The 23,094-nt window shown below is 41.7% G+C and overlaps 1 protein-coding gene across 1 annotated transcript in view; it reads right to left on the reverse strand.

Annotated features, from left to right (window-relative positions):
* ANKFN1 (ankyrin repeat and fibronectin type III domain containing 1) overlaps positions 1 to 23,094 on the reverse strand; it is a 666,636-nt gene that overhangs the window by 224,357 nt on the left and 419,185 nt on the right. The gene's annotated exons all lie outside the window — the stretch shown is intronic.

Below are 23,094 nucleotides of genomic sequence, written 5' to 3' on the forward strand. Positions count from 1 at the left end.
TAGGAGACCCATGAGGACCCCCTTGATGACACAGAAAAAAGCCAGATTGGAGTTTGCCAAAACTTACCCAAGGAAGCCAAATTCCTTTTGGGAGAATATATTGTGGGACAGACGAAATCGCAGCTTTTTGGTAAAGCCCATCATTCTACTGTTTTCAGAAAAATAAATGAGGCCTTTAAAGAAAAGAATACAGTCCCAATAGTCAAACATGGTGGAGGTTCACTGATGTTTTGGGGTAGCTTTGCTGCTTCAGGCACTGGATGTCTTGACTGTGTGCATGGCATTATGAAATCTGAAGGTTACCAAAGAATTCTGGGGAGCAATGCAGGGCCTAGTGTCAGAACGTTGGGTCACCAGAGGTCATGGGTCTTACAGCAGGACAATGACCCAAAGCAAATATCAAAAAGCCACCCAGAAATGGTTTAAGACAAAGCACTGGAGAGAACTGAACTTCGGCTTGCATACACATGGTCACACAAAAGTTTGCTTAAATTTCGACCACCAAGAACGCGGTGATGTACAACACTACGATGAGCTGAGAAAATTAAGTTCAATGCTTCCGAGCAGGCGTTGAATTGTTTCCGAGCATGCGTAGGAATTTTGCGCGTCGGAATAGCATACAGATGATCGGAATTTCCGATCGGAACTTTTTCCAACCGAAAAATTGAGAACATACTCTCAATTCCGCCAGCAAAAGTCCAATGGAGCACACGGTCGCATTTTCAGACCAAAAGCTCTCATCGGTCTTTTGTTGGCTGAATTTCCGATCATGTGTACGGGGCATTACAGTTCATTTTATTTAGAAAACAATCACGGCCTGAGCAGGGAAGCAGTCCCTTATCAGCATGCTGCAGAGAAGAACCATTGCACTTTGTGTGGAAGCAGTGGCCTCTCTGCAGAGGGCTGACTAGCCCCATTGCGAAGTCAGAGCTAGAGCGCTTCAATTACCAGGGAGAGTGAGCTTTACTAATCGCTTAGCTATAGCTCTCAGCAGAGGGTGTGATCTGTTTGCATCTCTGTGTCAAATGTACTAGTCTGGTCATTAAGTTTAAAAACAAACTTCTTTTATAAAGCTAAATCTGGCTTGGATTGTGCATTTGTGGAATTTCCTGCTGGTTTTTATGTTAACTTATAGTACATTGCTGATAGCCATCACAGCGATACATGGGTGGTTGTTTGGGACCACCACAAGTTCAGGTAATCTATAAGGAACACCAAATTTTTGTACTCAATTACAAATATTCTGGCAGGTAAAGCATTCTGGATATGTGTATTCTAATTGTCTCTTGTAAGAAAGCGTTTAACAATCAGCAACCCTTTTTTTATATGCAGTGACAATTTCCAGCTCCAGAAAATTAAATTGAGAAAATATGAAACATTTTTTTTTTCATTACGATTATTTTTTTTTTAAAACAATAACAAAGTATATTAAAAATCCGTTATCCTGTCTTCCAGCCGTGTTAGACTTGTCAGTCAACTTTGGTATTCTGTAGAGTTTTGCCTGCAGGAACGACAACCTCTAATGAAAGTGCAGAACACAAGTACATAGCGATTGTCAATATGCAACATGGCCCCTCCTCCCAAGTAAATGTTTAACTTGGGGCCACAAAGACACAGATTTTACACAAGTCTGTCGTAACAATACATAATGTAAGCCAAGACCGCAGAAGTTGGAACACAGGAGTGCATTATGACATTATCTTAATTGACAATGTATTCTTTTATTTCTTGCAGCACCTTGGGGAATTTTAGTATAGTTGACGCTGAAGATATATAATATTTCACTGCATCCCTGAAATCAGACTCCCAACAAGCACTGATTATCTGTAAATATTAAATAGTCCTTTTCATATCTTTAACCACTTGCCTACAGGGCACTTACACCCCCTTCCTGCCCAGGCCATTTTTCATCGCTGTCGCAATTTGAATGACAATTGCAGACTATAACCGAACATATTTTTTTATCATTTTCTTCACAAAAATATAGCTTTCTTTTGGTGGTATTTAATCACTGCTGGGTTGTTGTTTTTTTTTTAATAAAAGGGCCAAAAATGTTGAAATTTTTTTTATTTTTACTTAGTTTCTGTCAGTACATTTTGTAACTAAGTAATTTTTCTCCTTCACTGAAGTGCGCTGATGAGGCGACACTGATAGACTGAACTGGTGGTCACTGATGAGGTAGCACTGATGAGGAGACACTAATATGGGTCTGATGAAGTCACGTGACCATGATGCCACGAGTAGGGACGGAAAGGCACTCAGGCTGATGCTAGCAAACGAGCTCGCCGCCCGTGGAGAAAAGTTTATGCATTTGTATTCTATGTAAGTACCCTCATTGTTTTACTAATACAAACTACCGGCTTTATAAAAAAATACTACACTATCCGGAACCCCCTTTTTTCTCATCACTCTCCTTGCAACCACTGAGAGACAAATACAACTACAGATCCACACTGGTCCAGGAACATAAGTGAGAAGCAGTCACTATAGAGCTATACATATATACGGTTACCTCATTACCGCAATATAAGAGGTCACTTTCACTAGTGTGTGTGTCTGCATGAAGAGGAGATATTTATTCCTCAGCACCTTCTGTTTTTTGCACATTTGAATGTCCACTGCGCAAAGAAGAAAATAATTCATTGCATTTTGCACAGTTTCACTGCATTTTGCACATTTCCGGACTTTATTGCATTTTAGACAGTGAAATTGTATTTTGCACATCTCAAGGACTTTACTCCATTTTGCACACTTTATTGCATTGTTTTCACAGGCCATTTGCACTTTGAATGAATGAATGAAATACTTGTATAGCGCACAATGCGAACTGAATCGCCTCTAGGCGCTGTGGCGAGCTTTGATCATCTGCTAAAAGAGGAAGGTCTTGAGTTTTTTCCTAAAAGCCAGGTGATTTTCTTCCAGGCGGATGTTGATTAGTAGAGCATTCCATAGCCGAGGCCCTTGGACAGCGAATCTCCGATCACCCTTGGATTTATACCGGGCTTTGGGCACGAGGAGGAGGTTTTTGTTGGCTGATCGAAGACTGCGGTTTGGTGTGTAATGATTTATTTTCTCCATTAGGTATTGTGGAGCTTCTCTATGCACGCATTTGTGGGTGAGGCAAAGGGTCTTGAACGTGATCCGATTTTTTACGGTTAGCCAATGTAAGCTCCTCAGTGAAGGAGAAATGGATTCCCAGGGATTTTTTCCTGTTATCAGCCTTGCCGTCGTGTTTTGGATCAGTTGTAATCGCGCAAGTTGATATTGTGGTAATCCTATGTAAAGCGAGTTTGCGTAGTCCAGTCGTGAATTAATGATTGTTCCAACTACCACTGCTTTGTCATTCTTTGGGATAAAAGGGATGAGTCTGCGAAGCATGCGCAGCAGATGGTGAGATCGACTGACTACAGATCCTATTTGCGCATCCATTGACATTTGTGCGTCTAGAATAACCCCGAGACTCTTCGCTTTGGTTTTTGGGGAGATAGTCTGCCCAAAGACGGTTGGTGGAGACCAGGAGGTTTTGGTTGCGGGCTTATGATTTGGGTGTAAGATAAGAAGCTCTGTCTTTGATTGGTTCAGCTGGAGGGAGTTGGTAGTCATCCAGTCCTCTATTGATTTGAGGCAGTTTTCAAGTTGTTGTTGGTGACCTTTTTTTCCATTGATCCGGAAATAAAGTTGCGTGTCGTCAGCGTAAGAGTGGAAGCAGAGATCTGAGCATCTGATGATTTAAAGGAGTGGGCGAATGTAAATGTTGAAGAGAACGGGTGACAACGGAGAGCCTTGAGGGACTCCGCAGGTGACTGCCCGAGTTTCGGAGAGGAAATTTCCTAGTTTCACTGTCTGTGACCGATTTCCTAGGAAGGACGCGAACCATTGGAGATCTAGGTCTTGGACTCCGGATACTTCTGTGAGGCGGATGAGTAGAGTATTGTGATCTACTGTATCAAACGCTGCACTTAGGTCTAGCAGTACGAGGAGACACGGCTCTCCGTCATCTGCTGCTTCGAGGTCGTCATCCCAAATCTTGAGGAGTGCTGTTTCTGTTCCATGACCCGGGCGGAAGCCTGATTGCAGCGGGTCCAGGAGTTTGTGAGCATCCAGGTGAAGTTGTAGCTGATGTACTACAGCTTTCTCTATGATCTTAGAAATGGTGTTGAGGCTTGTAATCGGCCTACGGTTGTTTGGATCCTGAGGGTCCAGGTTTGGTTTCTTGAGTAGAGGTTTGACGATGCCTTGTTTGAGGATGCTGGGAACAATCCCTTCGTGGAATGATCGGTTTATGAGGTGGGTTATGGTTGGAGCCACGATGTCGGAGCATTCTTTCAGTAGTTTTGATGGGGGTGATGTCAATAGGTGAGGTACTGTCACGCAGTTTATTAATGATGTTTTTTGCGGTGTCTACGGTAATTGGGGATAGTGAAAATTTTGGTGGTTGCGGTATGTTGGTGCAGACATCCTCTTTATGTATTTGCTGGCTGAGGTTGGATGTTTTCTTCTGACAAATTGTTTCCCTGATGGTTTTGACTTTATCGATGAAAAAATCCGACAGTTTGTCACAGTAATCCTGGGATTCGCTTTCTGGGGGTTCTAGGCACACCGGATTCATTGATTGATTAACCAGTTTAAACAGTTCCCGTGGTTGGTTTGCGGCCGTTGAGATTGTATATGAGAAGTGGTCCTTTTTGGCTTTGAAGATTGCTTTCCGATAATTCTCTGTGAGACCTTTGTAGTTAAATAGGTTTTCCTCGGTGGGATTTCTTCTCCATGTTCTTTCCGCTCTTCTGCGTTCTTGCTTTAGTACGGAGAGGGAGCTATTAAACCATCCAGCATTTTTCTTCCTGATGAGTGGTGCTACCGAGTCTGCTGATTGCAGTAATGCCTTGTTCAGGGAGTTGAGTGTTTCCTCCGTAGAGTGGTTTAAGGTTATTGTAGATATCTTTTTGGACAGAGTGGTTTTGAAGGCTTCGGAGTACAGTTTTTTATGCGATCTGGTCCAGTGCGTTGTTACAGGTTTACGTTTTGCGTTGGTGATGTTGGTAGTGATTTTGAATTTGATGGCGTGGTGATCCGTCCATGGCAGAGTTATGTTGTCGAGTATGTTGACGTTGATGTTCTGTTTGAAAATGAGGTCCAGGGTGTGTCCTGACCCATGCGTGGGATTCTTTATCAGTTGCTGTAGACCCAGTTCTTCTAGTTGATTGATGCAGGCAGTCGCGATGGGGTTTTTAGGCTCGTTTACCCAAAGGTTGAAATCTCCGAGTGCCAGGAAATTTTTGAATTTTAGGGTGTGCATTGCAAAGGATTCCGTGAGGGGTGAAAGAAGATTGGACTTTGGTCCCGGTGGTCTGTAGCACAGTAGAATATGAGTGGTGTCATGGGGTGTTGGTTGAAGATGTAGCGTCAGGGTTTTCATAAAAGGAACTGGGTTCTGAGATGATGGTTTAGTGAGATCCAGGTGACCTTTAAAGATCACTGCTAGGCCTCCTCCTTTTTTCCCTATCCGGTGTTCGGTTAGGATCCTGTAGTTTTCCGGCACCAATTCGGTGAGGATGGTATTGCAGTCAGAGGTTAACCAGCTTTCGGTGATGAAGAGGCAGTCTACATTGTTCTCGATGATGAAGTCGTGTACTTCCAGTCTATGTTTGACTGCAGACCTGGCGTTAATCAAGGCGCAATCTAATTGTAGTGGTCGAGTAGATGTCTTCCTGTGGTTGGGAGCTGGTTGTCGTCCGGTTTTTAATAGTTGTTCTCTTTGAAGTATTTTTTGTATGGAAGATGGCAATGTGGCGTTGATGTTCCTTAGTCTGTGCAGAACTTCAGCTGAGTATTTGAAGTAGCACATGGTTTGTGGATGCTGTTGATGGTACTATGGGCCTAAGATGATGATCCTGATCAGGGTATTGATCCTGAGGTGGGGCTAGGTATCAGACTTGCCGCCGTGCTTGAGGCTATTAGCGCGCAAGTTGATCAGGGGATGCCTATATGGATGCGGAAGGAGTTGTTGTATTCGGTTGCTGGCTGTTCCAGCTACCTTTACTTAAGGTGGAGGTCTCCGCTCAGAAAAGAAGTCTGGCTGTGATCTGGAATAGTCGTCCTAGGATAGCGTAAAACATGGAAAGGAGGCCGGAGGTAGGGGTATGCTAACCTATGGTTGTTCCAGAGGAAGGCGAAAAACCCCCTGACAGTAGCAGCCAAACGCACCAGTGGGGCAAAAATTCCTTCCTGACCCCCGTAGGCGGTCGGACGGAGTCCCTGGAACAATCACTGGGGGGGGGGGGGAGTGGAGGTGCAAGCTTACCTGGCTGCGGTTGTCCCCTTTAAACACTCTGGTTCTGGTGAATCTGGCTTGCTGTCAGCCTGACGTTTCTGGAAAGCTGTCTGGTTGCCCCTTGCAGTGGGATCTTTAAAATGGATGGGAGGATGGATGTAGGATAGAGGTTAGAGACTTCTGTCTTAACGCCTGTTTTCAACTCCTGGTTGTCAACTCTCCACTTTAGTTCAAAAAATCCACTTGTGTTCACAAAATCCACATGCAAGCCACAATCAGGGAAGTTTTGTTGCTGGTTTTGCACATTTGATTTTGCATTATTGCACAGTTTATTTATATTTTTTGCACATATAAAAGAATTATTACGGTGTTATTAGCATTGTATTATGCACTTTGATATTAGTCACTTTATCAATTATTGTGGTTATTGTTTGCATCATTTATCTATTTCTATTTGATTTGCATGTGTACTGCTACCTTTAGCAGCACATTTTTCCTTTTGCTGTGAACAGCGTAGCATCAACCCCCACTTAATTTTATTCTTTTTATGGGTATGGATTGACCCTTATTCGGGGGCTTGCAGCAGTTCTGTTCTGATCTTTCCATACATGGTAGCGCAGGAATAATTATATACCCTATCACAACATGATGCTGCCACCACCATGTTTCACAGTGGGGATGGTGTGTTTAGGGTGATGTGCAGTGTTAGTTTTCCCGACACATTTTTACTTTAAGGCCAAAAAGTTCAATTTTGGTCTCATCTGACCAGAGCACCTTCCTGCAAATGGGACTTCTGAGCCCACGTACACACGGTCGGAGATTTTGGCAACCAAATCCGTCAGATTTTGCCCGTCGGATTGTGTCCGAAACTGTTGCATACACACGGTCGGGCCAAGTTGGCGAAAAATCCGATCTTTCAGAACGTGATGACGTAATTTCGTTACGATGGGACTACATTCAGGCTAGTAGCCAATAGCTTTGATGTAGGAATTTGATCTGAGCATGCGTGGCACTTGGTCCGATGAAAATGCTCTACACAAGATCGGATTAGGTCCGTCCGGCCCAGTTGGTTGGGAAATATTTCCAACATGTTGGAAAATTGGGTCGGACGGAGATTCGGACGGAATCAGTCCGATGCATACCACACACAGTCGGATTATCTGACGACACGGTCCGATAAGACTCATTCCGACAGATTCTCTGACCGTGTGTACAAGGGCTTATGGTTTTCTTTCAGCAGTGGCTTTCTTATTGCCACTCTTCCATAAAGGCCAGATTTTTACCCGGCCTGTCAGTTTAGGTGGATGGCCATGTCTTGGTAGGCTTGCAGTTGTGATAAACTCTTTCCATGTTATGATGATGGATTGAACAGCGTTCCATATGTTCAAAGCTTGGGATATTTTGTTATAACCTAACCCTGCTTTAAACTTACATAGTTAGTAAGGTTGAATAAAGACACCAGTCCATCCAGTTCAACCTGAGTGAGTGTCTACAATTGTCCATATCCCTGTATATTGCATCGGTCACTGCCCTCAAGGAGCCCACAATCTAAGGTCCCCATTCATATACTAGGGCAAACTGAGTACTGTCCGTGATACTTTTTTTTATTTGCACTAACATACAATTTTTCAGGACAAGCTTTCGGGGTATGTCCCCTTCTTCAAGGTCCAAGCAGTATCACGGACAGTACTCAATTTTCTCTGTCACAATTGCACTAATACGGCTACAATCACATTAAGTATATACTAGGGCCAAATTTGTACAGAAGCCAATTAGCCTACCTGCATGTTTTTGGAGTGTGGAGGAAACCCACGCAGGCACAGGGAGAGCATACAAAATCCAGGCAGGTGGTGTCGTGGTTGGGATTTAAACCAGCGACCCTTTTTACTGCTAGGCGAGAGTGCTAACCACTACACCACTGTGCTGCCCCCGTCTCCCCAACTGTATCATTGACCTGTCTCTGGTGTTCCTTGGCCTTCATGATGCTGTTTGTTTACTAAGTTTCTCTAACAAATCTCTGAGGACTTCACAGAACAGCTGTATTTATACTGAGATTAAATTAAACACAGATGGACTCTATTTACTAGGTGACTTCTGAAGGCAATTGGCTCCACTAGAGTTTAGTAAGGGGTATCAGAGTAAAGGGGGCTGAATACAAATGCACACCACACTTTCCAGATATTTGTAAAAAAAAAAAAATTAAAACCATTTATCATTTTCCTTCCACTTCACAATTATGTGCCACTTTGTGTCGGTCTATCTCATAAAATCCCAATAAATTTTTGGGTTGTTACATGACAAAATGTGGAAAATTTCAAGGGACTGTATGAAGTTTGCTAATCTTGGGGCCCGTGTCCTACCAAAAATTTTTTGGTTCTAGGTCTTTGTTATTTGTTCATTGTTCTTGCATAGAGCAGTGTTTCCCAAAATGTTTTCAGTCGCGGCACCCTTTACAATTCTGCACAATCTTGAGGAGTCCCATTTTAAAAACGTAAACTAACAGTTTTACATAATGGAGTAGCATCCACTTGTGTAGGACACCCAGGATTAGAGGGGATTTACTTTAACAAAAGAATATTCCAGCATTTCTCTTCTCCCTCGGTTTCTCTCCTACATTCAACTAACATGACCCCAGTGCTTATCAACCTAGGACATCATCAGTTGTTAGGATACTGGCATCTAGCTTGTAATATGCCCAAAGTTGTAATGCTGCACAAAAAAAACCCTGTCAGTTTATGTAATAATAATAAAAATAAAAATAAAAATTGGGGTAAAATGTATGCATTTTGCCAAGGCATCCCTAAAGAACCCAGAAAGCACCCTGGTTGAAAAGGCTGGCATAGATTGTACACAGATGTAATTGGGTTGAGCCATATTTTTTACTATTCATCTTTTAGATACAGATCAGGTATCCATTTTACCAATTAACACCACAGATGGCACTCACTACTGGCATCATAGCCCTATAGGTTTATTGTTTAAAGATTTCAAAACCCTTCTGTTTTTCCATCTTTCTGCATGTGGTAGTTGTTACTTAATGTACACTATGAAGTGACAAACTGTTATGATATACAAACTGCATCCTGTAATAGGAATATTGTTCTTGTACCATCTCCCCAATTTTTTTTGTCTTTATTTTGTTTTTTCCTCACATTCCACAAGAGAAGTAATATGTCTATATCCATGATGGTGAACCTTGGCGCCCCAGGTGCGTTGGAACTACATTTCCCATGATGCTCAATTACACTGCAGAGTGCATGAGCATCATGGGAATTGTAGTTCCAAAACATTGTACAAAATGTAGTAAAAAAAAATTCTGAAATGACAAAATGCAGCGTGTGTGTGTCATAATAAAAAGAAAATTCATTCTATATAATTTCTCTCCTGAAAAAGATTAAGTATGACTTAATGCAAAACTCTCCTGTTAGGGAGATTCACCCTATCTATTTGGCCTGTGTACCATTAGCACCCAAACTGAAAGAAAATCCCAAACATGTCACCAGAACACAAATATTATTAACAAATATTATTAATATAACTTCTTCGCATTGGGGACACTCGTTTCACTCACCTTGGTGACAAAGATTCCCTCTCACTTTCTGTTTGACTTTGTTGGAGGTAAAGAGAAATCTTCCCAATGGAACACAGATGGAAAAAGTTTTCCTAAAGTATGTTAAAGTACACGTCTGGTTTTATGGGTTGAGGTCAGGACAGTCAAGTTCCTCTACCCCAAATCTACTCATCCATGTCTTTATGGACCTTGTCTTGTCCACTAGTCCAAATCATTTGGTTGGGGGGGGGGGAGGGGGTTTAGTATGGGGTTGTTTTTCAGGGGTTGGGTTTTGCCCCTTAGTTCCAGTGAAGGGAACTCCTAAGGCATCAGCATACCAAGATATTTTGGAAAATTTCATGCTCCCAACTTCGTAAGAACAGTTTGGGGATGGCCCCTTCCTGTTCCAACATGACTGTTCTCCAGTGCACAAATCAAGACATGGATAAAGACATGGATGAGCAAGTTTGGGGTGGAGGAACTTGACTAGCCTGCGCAGAGTCCTGACCTCAACCCAATAGAACACCTTTAGGAGGAATTAGAGCGGAGACTGCGAGCCGGGCCTTCTTGTCCAACATCAGTGCCTGACCTCACAACTGTGCTTCTGGAAGAATGGTCAAACATTCCCATAGACACACTCCTAAACCTTGTGGGCAGCCTTCACAGAAGAGTTGAAGCTGTTATAGCTGCAAAGGGTGGGCCAACTCAATATTGAACCCTACAGACTAATACTGTGATGCCATTTAAGTTCATGTGTGTGTAAAGGCAGACGTCACAATATCTTTGACAATATAGTGTATATGTATATCCAAAAAATGTTTTTAGCAGTTTTGAATAGAAGAGGTAGCGTTGAAAGTTTTTATTGCTGTCTGTGACTGACACCAAAATAGAAAGTGATGGAAAATCTGAAATAATTTTAGGCCCCATTCATACCTGTGTGGCTTACTGGAGTGCTATAGGGGGCTAAAGAGATGTCAGCAATCTGTATTTTATTTAGCTTACAACAACACAAAGAATGATCGTGTAATAACCATAGGCAGACACTTACATGCCCTACTCAGTTTTGGAAGCTACTGGTCTGGCCAGTTTCTAAATGAGAAGAAAGTAAAAATCTGCAATTAAGTGTTCTAAAATGTTTGAAATGTATATAACTGTCCTAGGGAAGATATTTTCTTTATCCCAAGAAAGTAACCACAATGCATCATTCTACATCAGTACTTTGTGTTTGAATGCATGTGTTGTATATCTACCCTGTGACAGACTGTAGATCTTAATGCAGAGTGATCAGCATATACACACTTCACAGGCAATATGTAACAGTATCAAAGAGCAGGACGAATCAGGGCAAATTACAACCAAACAAGCACAGAACCCCAAATAATGACATCACTTGACATCGGGCGCCAGACTTTCACATTTAGGTGCCAAGTCTTATTTCTGTTCAGCCTCCTTTCATCCTCTCTTTGTTTTGCTGTCACAGATTACAGATATGTTTTGAATTTGTAAGCTGGATAAATTTCTGTGGTATGCGATCATCATTCTGCGTAATTACCGATCACCAAAACCGGATACCATGAATTAAATTCTTTTCTGGCAAGTCAAATATTATCTTGTAAAACAGTCATTTGACGTATAATATACATGGGTGTGGTGTGGATGCTCTGAACAACACAGCACCCATGTAGTTAAAGCTACATAAACTGTACATAGCAACAAGAAAAATAGGACTGGAATACATGAACTGTTTCATTTCAAGGAGTTTTTAAAACTTTCACGTGGCAGCCAATGAAAGACCTTTGCATGGGGTTGTTGATGACATAACATATTCCATGACATCACTAGCTTCTTCACATCCTTTAGCTGTCTTAGATCATCAGTTGGATGAACAAGCTGCATTTAACTAAATATTTCACTTTCTTATCCAGCAGCTGTTCTTCCTGTGCATCCTTCGACTGTCACAGGTGAGGTCTGATAGTGGTGGTCCATAGAGAAGACCGCAGCTTTATAAACAGAAGAGTTTGCTGTTTTCATTATGAAAGCCAAGCCTAAAAGATCAGGTCTTCCAAAACTGATACTTACGTTCTGGGTAGATACTAAGGGGTAAACATCTTCTTCTCAAGGACTCCATTCCTAAAATGTTTCTACAGTAACCTACTTCTGCCTCTTAAAAGTCAGTCATTATTGGTTGAACCAGATCGACAACCAGACCAGGGCTGGGACATAGGGTGGGCAGCAGGGGCAACTGCCCTGGGTGCAATGGTTTACCATAGGGACGATGGTGCCTTCCTTCTGTTAAAAGGCTGGGCAGTTTGGCATATTTGCCCTGGGCAGTGAATGACCTTGTCCCACCACTGAACCAGACTAATTATGTAACTATAACAAAAGGGGCACTTTTTCACAACTGAATTCCCCGATTATTATTTCATCCATATTCCATTTTGGCAGAAAGTGTAGACACTATATGGCTTGTAATGGACAGGCCAGGAGGAAATTTTACCCTTCAACATGCAGTTGCTTCTCGCCCAAATAAATGAAAATGCTAAATCAGCTTGCAATTCTAATGCACCTGCTTTGAACAATGATCTAATCTAAGGCTGGTTTCACATTGGCATTCGCCGTAGTCCATATTCGCTAAGCAAGGGATCTCCCCACTGAGCATGCAGATGACAGGTCTACGACACGGACACAGCCCCCGCTGTTCTCTATGGAGCTGTCAAATGAAAATGGAACACCTGTCTGTTTCCATCCGACTGTCATCCAATCTGTTGTTTTTGGCGGACAGGATCAGATGCTAGCAGGTGTCTGTGTCCACTGACATCTGCCACTCCATAGAGAGCTACAGATGGTCTAATCGGGTCCGCCTGAAAAACGGATAGGTGAACCTGATTGGACAGCCCTTGTGAAACCAGCCCTAGAAGAGTCTGAATTGGATTTTCAAAATCAATGCCTTTGCCTTTTACAGCCAAAGCACATTGTCCTTTAATTGCAAAGCTGGTTCTCTCTGCCAAATGTTAAAAAAAAAATAAAAAAATTAAAACCTAAGAAAGGGTAAAAAAAAGGAACAGGGAAATCCACTTGTAATGGATGCACCACACTAATGCTGTGTACACACGACCGGAATTTCTGGCAGACTAGTTCCAACGGAATTAGTTATATAAAAAAATCCGATGGACCTAGAAATATAATATGTTTCAAAACCGTTAGTCTGTATGCTGGTCCGATGGACCAAATACGACGCAAGGCAAGCTATTGGCTACTGAACTTCCTTTTTTAGTCCCGTCTTACGTCATCACGTTCAAAACGAACGGACTTTCAAACGGACTTAGTCCGTTCGTGTGTGGGCAAGTCCGTTCGTTCAGAAGGTCCGTCGGAACTCCGCCGAAAGTCCGTCAGACCTAGTCTGCTGGAAAGTTCAATCGTGTGTATGCGGCATAAGGCTTCATGTACATGGGACGTTTTTACATTCTGCCATGTTTACATGCCGCGTTTAGCCATATTTGCATTAAGAAGCATTTTAAAAAATATATCTTTTTTTAAATAGCCAAAAACAAAAAATGTCTGTAAACCAAAAGTGACTAAACACGAGTTACTGCGTTTAGAAAAGTTTGGTGCTTGAAATGCCTCTAAACTCAGCTTCTGAACCCATTTTATGCATTCCAAAAAAAGCCTCTAAACTCAACTGTGTAGAAATTACTGCAAAACGACCCTGTGTACATGTACCGATAAGATAACAGAGGAGAGTTCAGAAACAGATGAAAAAAAAAAATGCCCAACTGCTCCTAAACATCCATTTACCAGCACCAGTGTACATGAGGTCTAATAGAATTTGGACGCAATATAAGTATAGTTGAGGGGGGGGGCCAAGATGATTGAATTTGGAGCTTCCATCTATGAAGTTAAACAAAACAGCTGAGCCTTCTATTCAACTTGTTTGTATCTATAAAAACATGAAATAGATTTGTCACAGTTTGGTTCTAATCCTTTGAGTGTACCAGTCATATCCAGAGACCCCACAGACCTTTCTACATGAACCTTACAACTTGTCTCCCTTCATTTGCCTTACTAGTGACAACTGACAAAAATATGAAGAACCAAAACACCAGACATTAAAAAAAAAAAATTAAAAAAAAAAAGAAAAAAAAAAACCACTAAAAAAGGGCAAAGTAAGAGCAGGTAGCACTTTGGCAGCGTAATTACATAAAATAACAGAAAGCAAGGTACAATACCAATGACACAATTTTTTTTATAATAAAAGTGGTAAGCCATTATACAAAACACTGATGAGTGTAAGGCTCGTAACATTAAACACAAGGAAAATTCAGCTAGAGCCTCAGCCTGTGGCCCTGCTACAATGCATACAATGGCACAAAGAATCATATCACAGGCAGGGTGCATAGAAATCAATGATTTAAAAATAAAAAATCTGATTTTTTTTCATTTAAATAAAATTTTTCTCAAATTTATTTTAATAAAATGCTTTTGGAGTAAAAACGTATCTAAAGCTAGTTTTATATGTAAGAAACATTAATAATTTTGTTTATTCAGCATGAAATGGAGCTTAGTTATGTAGCATGAGGCTGTATATTCTGCCGTTTTGGTAAACTCATTCAATGAATCCAAGCTCTGCAAGCTGAGATAACATGCACTGCATTGATGAAATCACACAATTTCTCAATAATCATGAAATAAAAAAAAGTTCAGGAATATTCCTTTATCCCATTGTTTTGCAAATCTATGTACACTACAAACTGATTGAATCGGTTTGGATATCGCTGTATTACTGAACTGACAGCTTATTATTCTAAATAGGAAACCTTCATTTTGTTTGCAAATATTAAAGATTTTAACTACCAGCAAGAATGGGTAGTTACATTTAAAGGGCACCTGTCATTTCAGATCCATAATGGCAGCGCCTGGTAGCGGGCATCCACTCACCTGCTGCTGCCACGTCCCTCACCTTGTTGTGTCACTGCCACTTCACCAACCGTCCCATTAAAGTGAATGTGACTGTCGTTGAGTCAAAAGCAGGTCAGAGGAGGAGCAGATGTGGAACAGAGATGACAGTTGCTCTTTAAAAATAATGATTTAAATTGAGCCTTTTTGCTAGCGATTTAAAATCGACGTGAATGAAATCAAATCCACCCTGATCACAGGCATTACAAACACAGCAATATAGAATTGGGATGATTTGTTCAGCGCTGGGAAACACTTTTTGAAAGATAAAAAGTGCATTTTACATATGACTAAATGAGGGACAAATGAGGAGGAAAGAGGGACATTGCTCCAAATCAGGGACAGTTGGGAGCTATGAATTACCAGCAGTGATCACTGCTGGATGACAGTGTGAATGTAGCCAAAGTGTAGTTTGTAGTGTCCCAGCTGATCAAGTCCCCTATATTCATGCATTAGTTCACCTAGCTTTAACCTATTTGCTAAAAGAACCAAACTTCTTGCTTCAGGTCACGCAGCATCCAATTCATGCTTTGCCATTTCCTCTGCATTGCATCACAAACGTGGAAGTGCTATTGTAATGAAAGATGGCATACTGATCTCACTGTTAATTGCTCTGCCTGCTTGGTCTGTGTCAGATCTAACTAGCTCTCACCTGAAGAGCACTAGACTGTCAGACCTAGAGATTGTGGGATATGTAGTTTCTTCATAAGAAGTGTCAGTTCTTAGACTATAGACAGAGGTCATGCATTAACCTGTGCAGTGCCATGTGGCATATCAAATGTGGCATATCTCATGTTTGAACACAAACAGAAACTTCTGACACTGGAATGTGAAGATTTCCTCTACTATAGGCTGTGCGTACGGGACAACAAATTACACCATGAAACTACATATTCAATGGACATCTTATTCAGGTGGAAACCAAAAGGTGCAGGTAGATAGGTATATAATCTCAGAAACATACAAAAAAAAAAACAATCAGCTCAAACCCTACAAATGCCTCTTGAGTAAATAACAGTCTGTGTACAATTCTCTTGGTCTAGGTGTTGCAGCTCTCCTGGGAATCCACCGGGTGGCGGACTACAATCTTTAACACATATGAAGAGAAGGAGAGCACACAGCTGCTCTAGTGTGATATCATTTTATTGATTAAAATTATAGGTATAAAATGTTTCACTCACAAACGGAGATAGATTCTCGCACTGACACCAATAGGTAGCCTCCTCTCTCGGCGCCCGTGTGGAAGGATGGTTGGGCTCCAAGACCCGATGAGTAGTGTAAGGTGTTAGGATCCTGGCTGCAACGTCTCGCTGAAAGGTACAAAGAGCTGCGCTACGTGAGCGACGATCCACCATCCACACAGGCTGGGAGAGGGTGCTGTCTATTGGTGTCAATGTGAGAATCTATCTCCGTTTGTGAGTGAAACACGTTATAATAACCTATAATTTTAATCAATAAAACAATATCACACTAGGGCAGATGTGCGCTCTCCTCCTCTTCATATCCGTTAAGAAGGTATATGATACCTTTAATATTTATTGAATATGTATTAGGCCAATATGTTTTTAATTTCATTCTCCTCATATGGAAATTTGTGTTATTTTTTATTCAGCAGTACTTCTTCAAACTCGTTTCTCTTCCGAAGCTATTCTTGGACTTTTCAACAAAGAACCCTCACTTGTAATAGTTCCTAACTACAAAACTTTTCACCCAACAGAATTCTTCTTCTCTCCCATTGGCTGATCTCCATATCGACTATTGTTCTTATACAGAGCAGACACCTCCTTTCTCTTTCTCTTTGTTAACAATCATACCTTGAAGATTGTTGTTTAACCTTCACCACTTTATCTCACAGCTTTGTTATATAAAAGTGATGTTAATGCATGGATTTTAACAAGAGTTGTATTATTTAAAATATATTTGCTGTATGGGTATGTTAAATATATGAGATATGTATTATTAAAGCTCTAAATTACATATACTAAATACAAGGAAACAAAACCCCAAGCCAAGATGTTGCCAAGGGGCACAGCATGCCTCTTTAAGTAGACTTATTTTGACAAAAATTAAAAATGACTCTACACTTAACGCTTTGGTTAACTGGTCCTGTAAGGATTATAGAAAGTCATATTTATTTATGCTGTAAATGTTATTTTTTTCGAAATTTTTAAATTTGAGCTTTTTTTTGTCCAACATTCTTCATTCTTTTTACCTTTTCCCATCCCCAATTCTCAATTCATTTATTTTATTTCTTGGGGTATGATGTGGTATTTTCGAAGTTTTATTAGAAATCTTATTTTACTTTACTATGGCCACAGCATTATCTAAGGACATTTACAGAACTTTAACCCATAAAACACAAGCTCTTGATTCTCCCACAAAAAGAACATATGCATTCTGATATTGTAAGCTTTGAGCTTGTTTTTTTGTTGTAATAACTTGGATGGGTTAATAAGAATAGGAATTATGGGATGCCCAGATTGACTGCAACAATAAACAGGGACAACTTCCTTTCCATGTACATGATCCTGAACTGTCCTTCCTGGACACCGACAGTCTCTAATGATCAAAAGCCCCTTAAGGACTAGGAACTCTGTCCCTTTAGAAAGTAGCACAATGTGTTGTAGGTTGCATACAGGAGTATCACCAACTCCACCTGTAGACACGCATCCAAGCTCCACTGCCTGTAGGAACTAGCAGCCCACCCAGCTGCTCCAAAGATCTCCCAGGGCAAGGGAAAGGAAGGGTTAAGCACAACACTGTCCTCCTGAAAGGCTTGCTACATGTAAGCAGTCTTTTCCCTTGTGAATCCCTGGGTGTGCTGATGTACTCAAAATGTCCTCTTTGCTCCCTGCTGCTCCTTAGGCAAGATTCCTTTCAAACTGCATTATTGTCAGGACCTTCTCAAGCCAGCCCAAGCTCAGCCTGAGGCAAAGCCCCTCCCCCCAAGGCCACCAACAGTCTCCTCAGCACCCAATCTTCCACCCGACTCACCTGCTGGCATGGCTCTCTCATATTTAAGGGCTGGCTCAGCCACCCTGCCAGGTCCTCTGCCTGGAGATTGGCCAAGCTCCCACAAGTATGCAGATCAACCCTCCACCCACTAACTTCTAGTTCCTCCAAACTTCCAGAAACAGGGGGAGGCACAGAGACCTGCCTCTGTGAGTCAGCCAGCTTGACCTGCAGTAAACCCTGACCCAATTTAAGACATCAAGTTAATCATGAGATATAGAATAGATCTGCCAGCACTAATACTAGTGTCAGGATCTGGACTTGAACCTGGGACCTCGGCTGGGACCTGGGACCTCGGCTGTGTCTGGCAGTAAATCTCCTCACTAACCTACCTGAGATGCTTGTTGGATCCTACTAACACGCAGCTAAATCCCATCTCCACCATCAAGAGCTCTGGTGAACATCGGTTAGTACTTAGACTCTGCACCTTAGGTGAGCCTGCGCCATCTGCCAGGGTGATTAACTGTGTACCTATCCTGGTCGGTGGTAGTCCTGCAACTGCTATAGCAACTGGTCTTCGAGCCGGATCCCTGATTGTGACAACTAGTAGCACACTAGAGGGTGCTACACACATTTCTTGTGTACAAGCATACATTTTATACCCAGGGTGATAGACCAGGTAAACAGCCAACTTTAAAAACATAATCCAGCGTTTCTCTAACTACGTCTAAGGAAACTCTAAAACAATACATATAAAATATGAATTTATACTTTTATATTTTCACCTGCTACAATCCTTCCCTAAAATCGTATCCACTTCTAATGAAAAATGATATGATATGACTACTTGGGAATTAGACCTGCCAGAAACTATAGATTTTGCTGATTGGCACATATTTGTAAAACAAACTATCCATTAATACTACAGTTATTGAAGATAACTACATTTCCCAGATATTATGGTCCTAGCCATCTTAGCTACATTTTTACCAAGTTCATCCCCTAATGCTTCACAAATGTAATAATGCTGGTACATTTTTCCATTGTGGTGGTCTTTGCCAATAACCCATGGATTCAGGATACAAAATGTGGTAAAAATGTATTCTAATATATCCTTAATTAAAACAGCCTGTATGGTTCTCCTTAAACCCTCTATTCCCAACACTCCGAGATATTCTGGCAAACTAATCTCTTAAAGAGGTTAAAAACCCTTACATATACCCAGTGAAGTGACTGGCCTCAGGCGATACACAGAGATGAAACAAATCCTACTACATAAGTTGTACCTGTTTATCCCTGCTCTATTCAAAGTCCTGAATTTATAAAGATTGTCTGAGCGGTTAGTAAAAAGGGTGGCAGAGAGTTGAAGATACACTCTGCAGAGCTCAACGAGGAGAGCTTTAAAAACTGATTGGAGGAAAGTGATAACCCCCCCCTTCACAATACACACAGGAACAGTGAAACAAGTAGAAGAATAAAACAGTACACAACACAACACAAATGACACTTGGTGCTCTTAATTGAGTACTTGAGTACACATTATAGAGGGATATGCTTTGTTAATTTTTCATGTCTGAGGTTTACAATCATTTTAAAGTGGTTGTAAAGTTAGAAGTTTTTTTATCTATGCATTAGGATTAAAAAAAACCTTCTCAGCCCACTTCTTACCTGAGCCCATCTTGATTCAGTGATATTGCAGGAGAGTCTTGGCTGCCTGGGACTCTTCCTCCTCATTGGCTGAGACAGTAGAGTGGCGTCATTGGCTACAGCGGCTGTCAAAGTCAGTGAGCCAATGAGGAGAGAGGGGGGTGATGCCAAACCAAGGCTCCGTGTCTGAATGGACACACAGAGCAGCGACTCGGGTGCTCCCATAGGAGGGAGGGGCCAGAAGCTCCGGCGAGGGACTCCAGAAGGGGAGGATCGGGGCTCCTCTGTGCAAAGCCACTACACAGAGCAGGTAAGTATAACATGTTTGTTATTTTTAAATTAAAAAAACTGAGACTTTAGTATCATGTTAAAACTTTCTTGCTGGCCAAATTACAATTGTTAGGTCATGGAAAGTCAATCTGGCTGGCTTATATTAGAACTGAACTGGCGGATGATCAATGATAATCTCTCAGCTATCCTAAATGAAAAATAGATGATTTCTGGAAAACATGTAATCCTTGGCTCATCTACACTTCCAATTTTAGATATTTAATAAATGCCCCCAAATCCTATGGCCACCATTTTAATTGTATTCTTTTGAAGTCCATCAATTATTTATAATATTATAGACTTTTGTCACATTAATATAACAGATTTAAATCCCTTTGTATTTTTACTTGAAATCATAAGACTATAGAAAAGCATAGGACCTCATCTATTTTGTGTCCACTAGAAGAAGAAATGTGTACTTATATATACTGTGTATATCTATACCTAGATATAGATATACAAAAACATGATAAATCCTTGTTGAGTATTTGTTTTGCCAAAGATTACAAAATGTCATGTGTCATATGACTAGCCAGCTTTAAGACACACAGTAGTAATAATAGCATATTTTATTGTTAACAATGCAATGTTACCTCGTCATCTATGACTCATGAAGAGACAGCATCTATGTACATGGAAATATCAGTGCTCCAGGCCATGGATTACAATGATGTCAGGTTACCTGTCAAACATAGAGCCCTGCACACAGCTGAAGCAATAAATGTATAAACAGTAGCTATGCAGCTCTTAACTGTAATCTATCAATCAATATGGACATTCTATTAAAAACATCTCCACTAAAGCACTGTTTTTAATGGAGAGTGGCAATGTAATGAATCCCTAAAGTGCATTCAGGTTTTATTCCAAGGATGCTCTGAAGGTGATATCTCCGCATTTCAGTTCCCAGTTGCGCCTCTGCTGGTGTGATTTGAAGGAGGTCTTGCACTTTGGGACTGCTAATCTGATGAAGTGACTAAAAAGTAAAGCTTTGGTGATCCTGTGTTCATTGTTGCCCTATTTTTCGATAAAACCCAGTGCTGTCTCCTGCTGAAAAAGCTAATCCTCTTTAAGGATATTGTAAAAGGTGTCACTCTAAAGCGCAGTTATTTAATTAGTTGTGGACCCTTTTTGTTTTTCACTTTATACTCAGCAATTCCTAGACACTGTTGTTCATGAAAATCCAATTTTATAACATGCTTTTGCCACCTTACAGTATCTGACACCAACAGTTATTCCACAAAGTCATTTAGATCACAAATCTTTTCCACTACAAATCCCTGCCTGAACAACTGGGTATCTTGACCATGTAATCATGCTTTATTTTTCAGGTTGCCGTCAAATGATTTGGTGCATTTGCAATACAAACCAGATATATAAAAATGTGGACAATAAAGGGCTTGTAAAGTCTATATGTTTTTTACCACAATGTATTCCTTGCATTAAGCCCCTGTGTCCAAGAGCATGGGGTGCAGGTTTTTTTCTTAGGGCTAGTAAATAACTCACACAGTCATTAATGTTTAAACCCCTGGAAACAAAAGTGAGTACACCCCTAAGTGAAAATGCCCAAATTGGGCACAATTAGCCATTTTCCCTCCCCAGTATTACAAGGTCTCAGGTGTGAATGGGGAGCAAGTGTGTTATCGCTCTCTCATACCAGTCAGCCTGTCGGTGCTTACGCCATACGCCGCACACTGCATAAAATTGGTCTGCATGGCTGTCGTCCCAGAAGGAAGCCTCTTCTGGAGATGATGCACAAGAAAGCCCACAAACAGTTTGCTGAAGACAAGCAGACTAAAGACATGGATTACTGGAACCATGTCACGTGGTCCGATGAGACCAAGATAAACGTATTTCGCACAGATGGTGTCAAGCATGTGTGGCGGAAACCAGGTGAGGAGTATAAAGACAAGTGTGTCTTGCCTACAGTCAAGCATGGCGGTAGGAGTGTCACGGTCTGGGGCTGCATCAGTGCTGCCGGCACTGGTGAGCTACAGTTCATTGAGGGAACCATGAATGCAACATGTACTGTGACAAACTAAAGCAGAGCCTGATCCCCCTCCCTTTGGAGACTGGGCTGCAGGGCAGTATTCCAACATGATAACGACCCCAAACACATCTCCAAGACGACCACTGCCTTGCTAAACAAGCGGAGGGTAAATGCGATGGACTGGCTAAGCATGTCTCAAGTCCTAAATCCTATTGAGCATCTGTGGGACATCCTTAAAGTGAGAGTGGAGGAATGCAAGGTCTCTAACCTCCATCAGGTCCGTGATGTCATCATGGAGGAGTGGAAGAGGATGCCAGTGTCAACTAGGGTTGCCACCTCATCCCTTTAAACCCGAACACATATGAATTACACAGGTTCTGAGGCTAATTTAAGATAAGCCTTTACGATGTAAGATAAGCAGATAAGGCACAAGTGAGTTTACTTACCAATTTAATCAACCACAGAACCTGTGTAATTAATATGTGTTTGGTTTTAAGGGATGAGGTGGCAACCTATGAAGCTCTGGTGAACTCCATGCCCAAGACGGTTAAGGCAGTGCTGGAAATTAATGGTGGCCACACAAAATATTGACACTTTGGCCCCAATTTGGACATTTTCACTGAGGAGTGTACTCACTTTTGTTGCCAGCGTTTTATACATTAATGGCTGTGTCGAGTTATTTTGAGGGGACAGCAAATTGACACTGTTATACAAGCTGTACACTCACTACTTTACATTGTAGCAAAGTGTCATTTCTTCAGTGTTGTCACATGAAAAGATATACTGTATTTATTGGCGTATAACACGCGCTGGCGTATAACACGCACCCCAAGGTTAGGAGGGAAGATTAAGGAAAAAAACTTTTAGGGGGGAAGTTTAAGGAAAACATTTTCAATGCTCATCAAGGCAGCTTTATCAGCATCCATCTGCAGCCTTCCCCAGTGTCCATCTGCAGCCTTCCCCAGTGTCCGTCTGCAGCCTTGCAATATGCATCTGTAGCCTGCCCAAGTGTCCCTCTGCAGCCTTGCAATGTGCATCTGTAGCCTGCCCAAGTGTCCCTCTGCAGCCATGCAATGTGCATCTGTAGCCTGCCCCAGTGTCTGTCTGCAGCCTTGCAATGTGCATCTGTAGCCTGCCCCAGTGTCCGTCTGCAGCCTTGCAATGTGCATCTGTAGCCTTCCCCAGTGTCCGTCTACAGCATTGCCCAAAATTGCAGCATGTTTGCGTTTAAAATTTGCCGCAGCGGCGATATTCGGCTCCTCTCGCCGCCGACATAGACTGAGCCAAGCCGAGTGTACTCGGCTGCGCTCGCAGTCACGCCCCTTGGCCCAGCTCCTATGATGGACACAATACCGGGCCAATGGCGGGGCGTAAAGGCTAGGAGGCGGGACTGGGCATCTCTGC

This window comes from Lithobates pipiens, unplaced genomic scaffold, assembly GCF_037356315.1.
Source record: "Lithobates pipiens isolate NorthernLeopardFrog02 unplaced genomic scaffold, aLitPip1_a1.2 Scaffold_28, whole genome shotgun sequence".
Classification (NCBI taxonomy): Eukaryota; Metazoa; Chordata; class Amphibia; order Anura; family Ranidae; genus Lithobates; species Lithobates pipiens.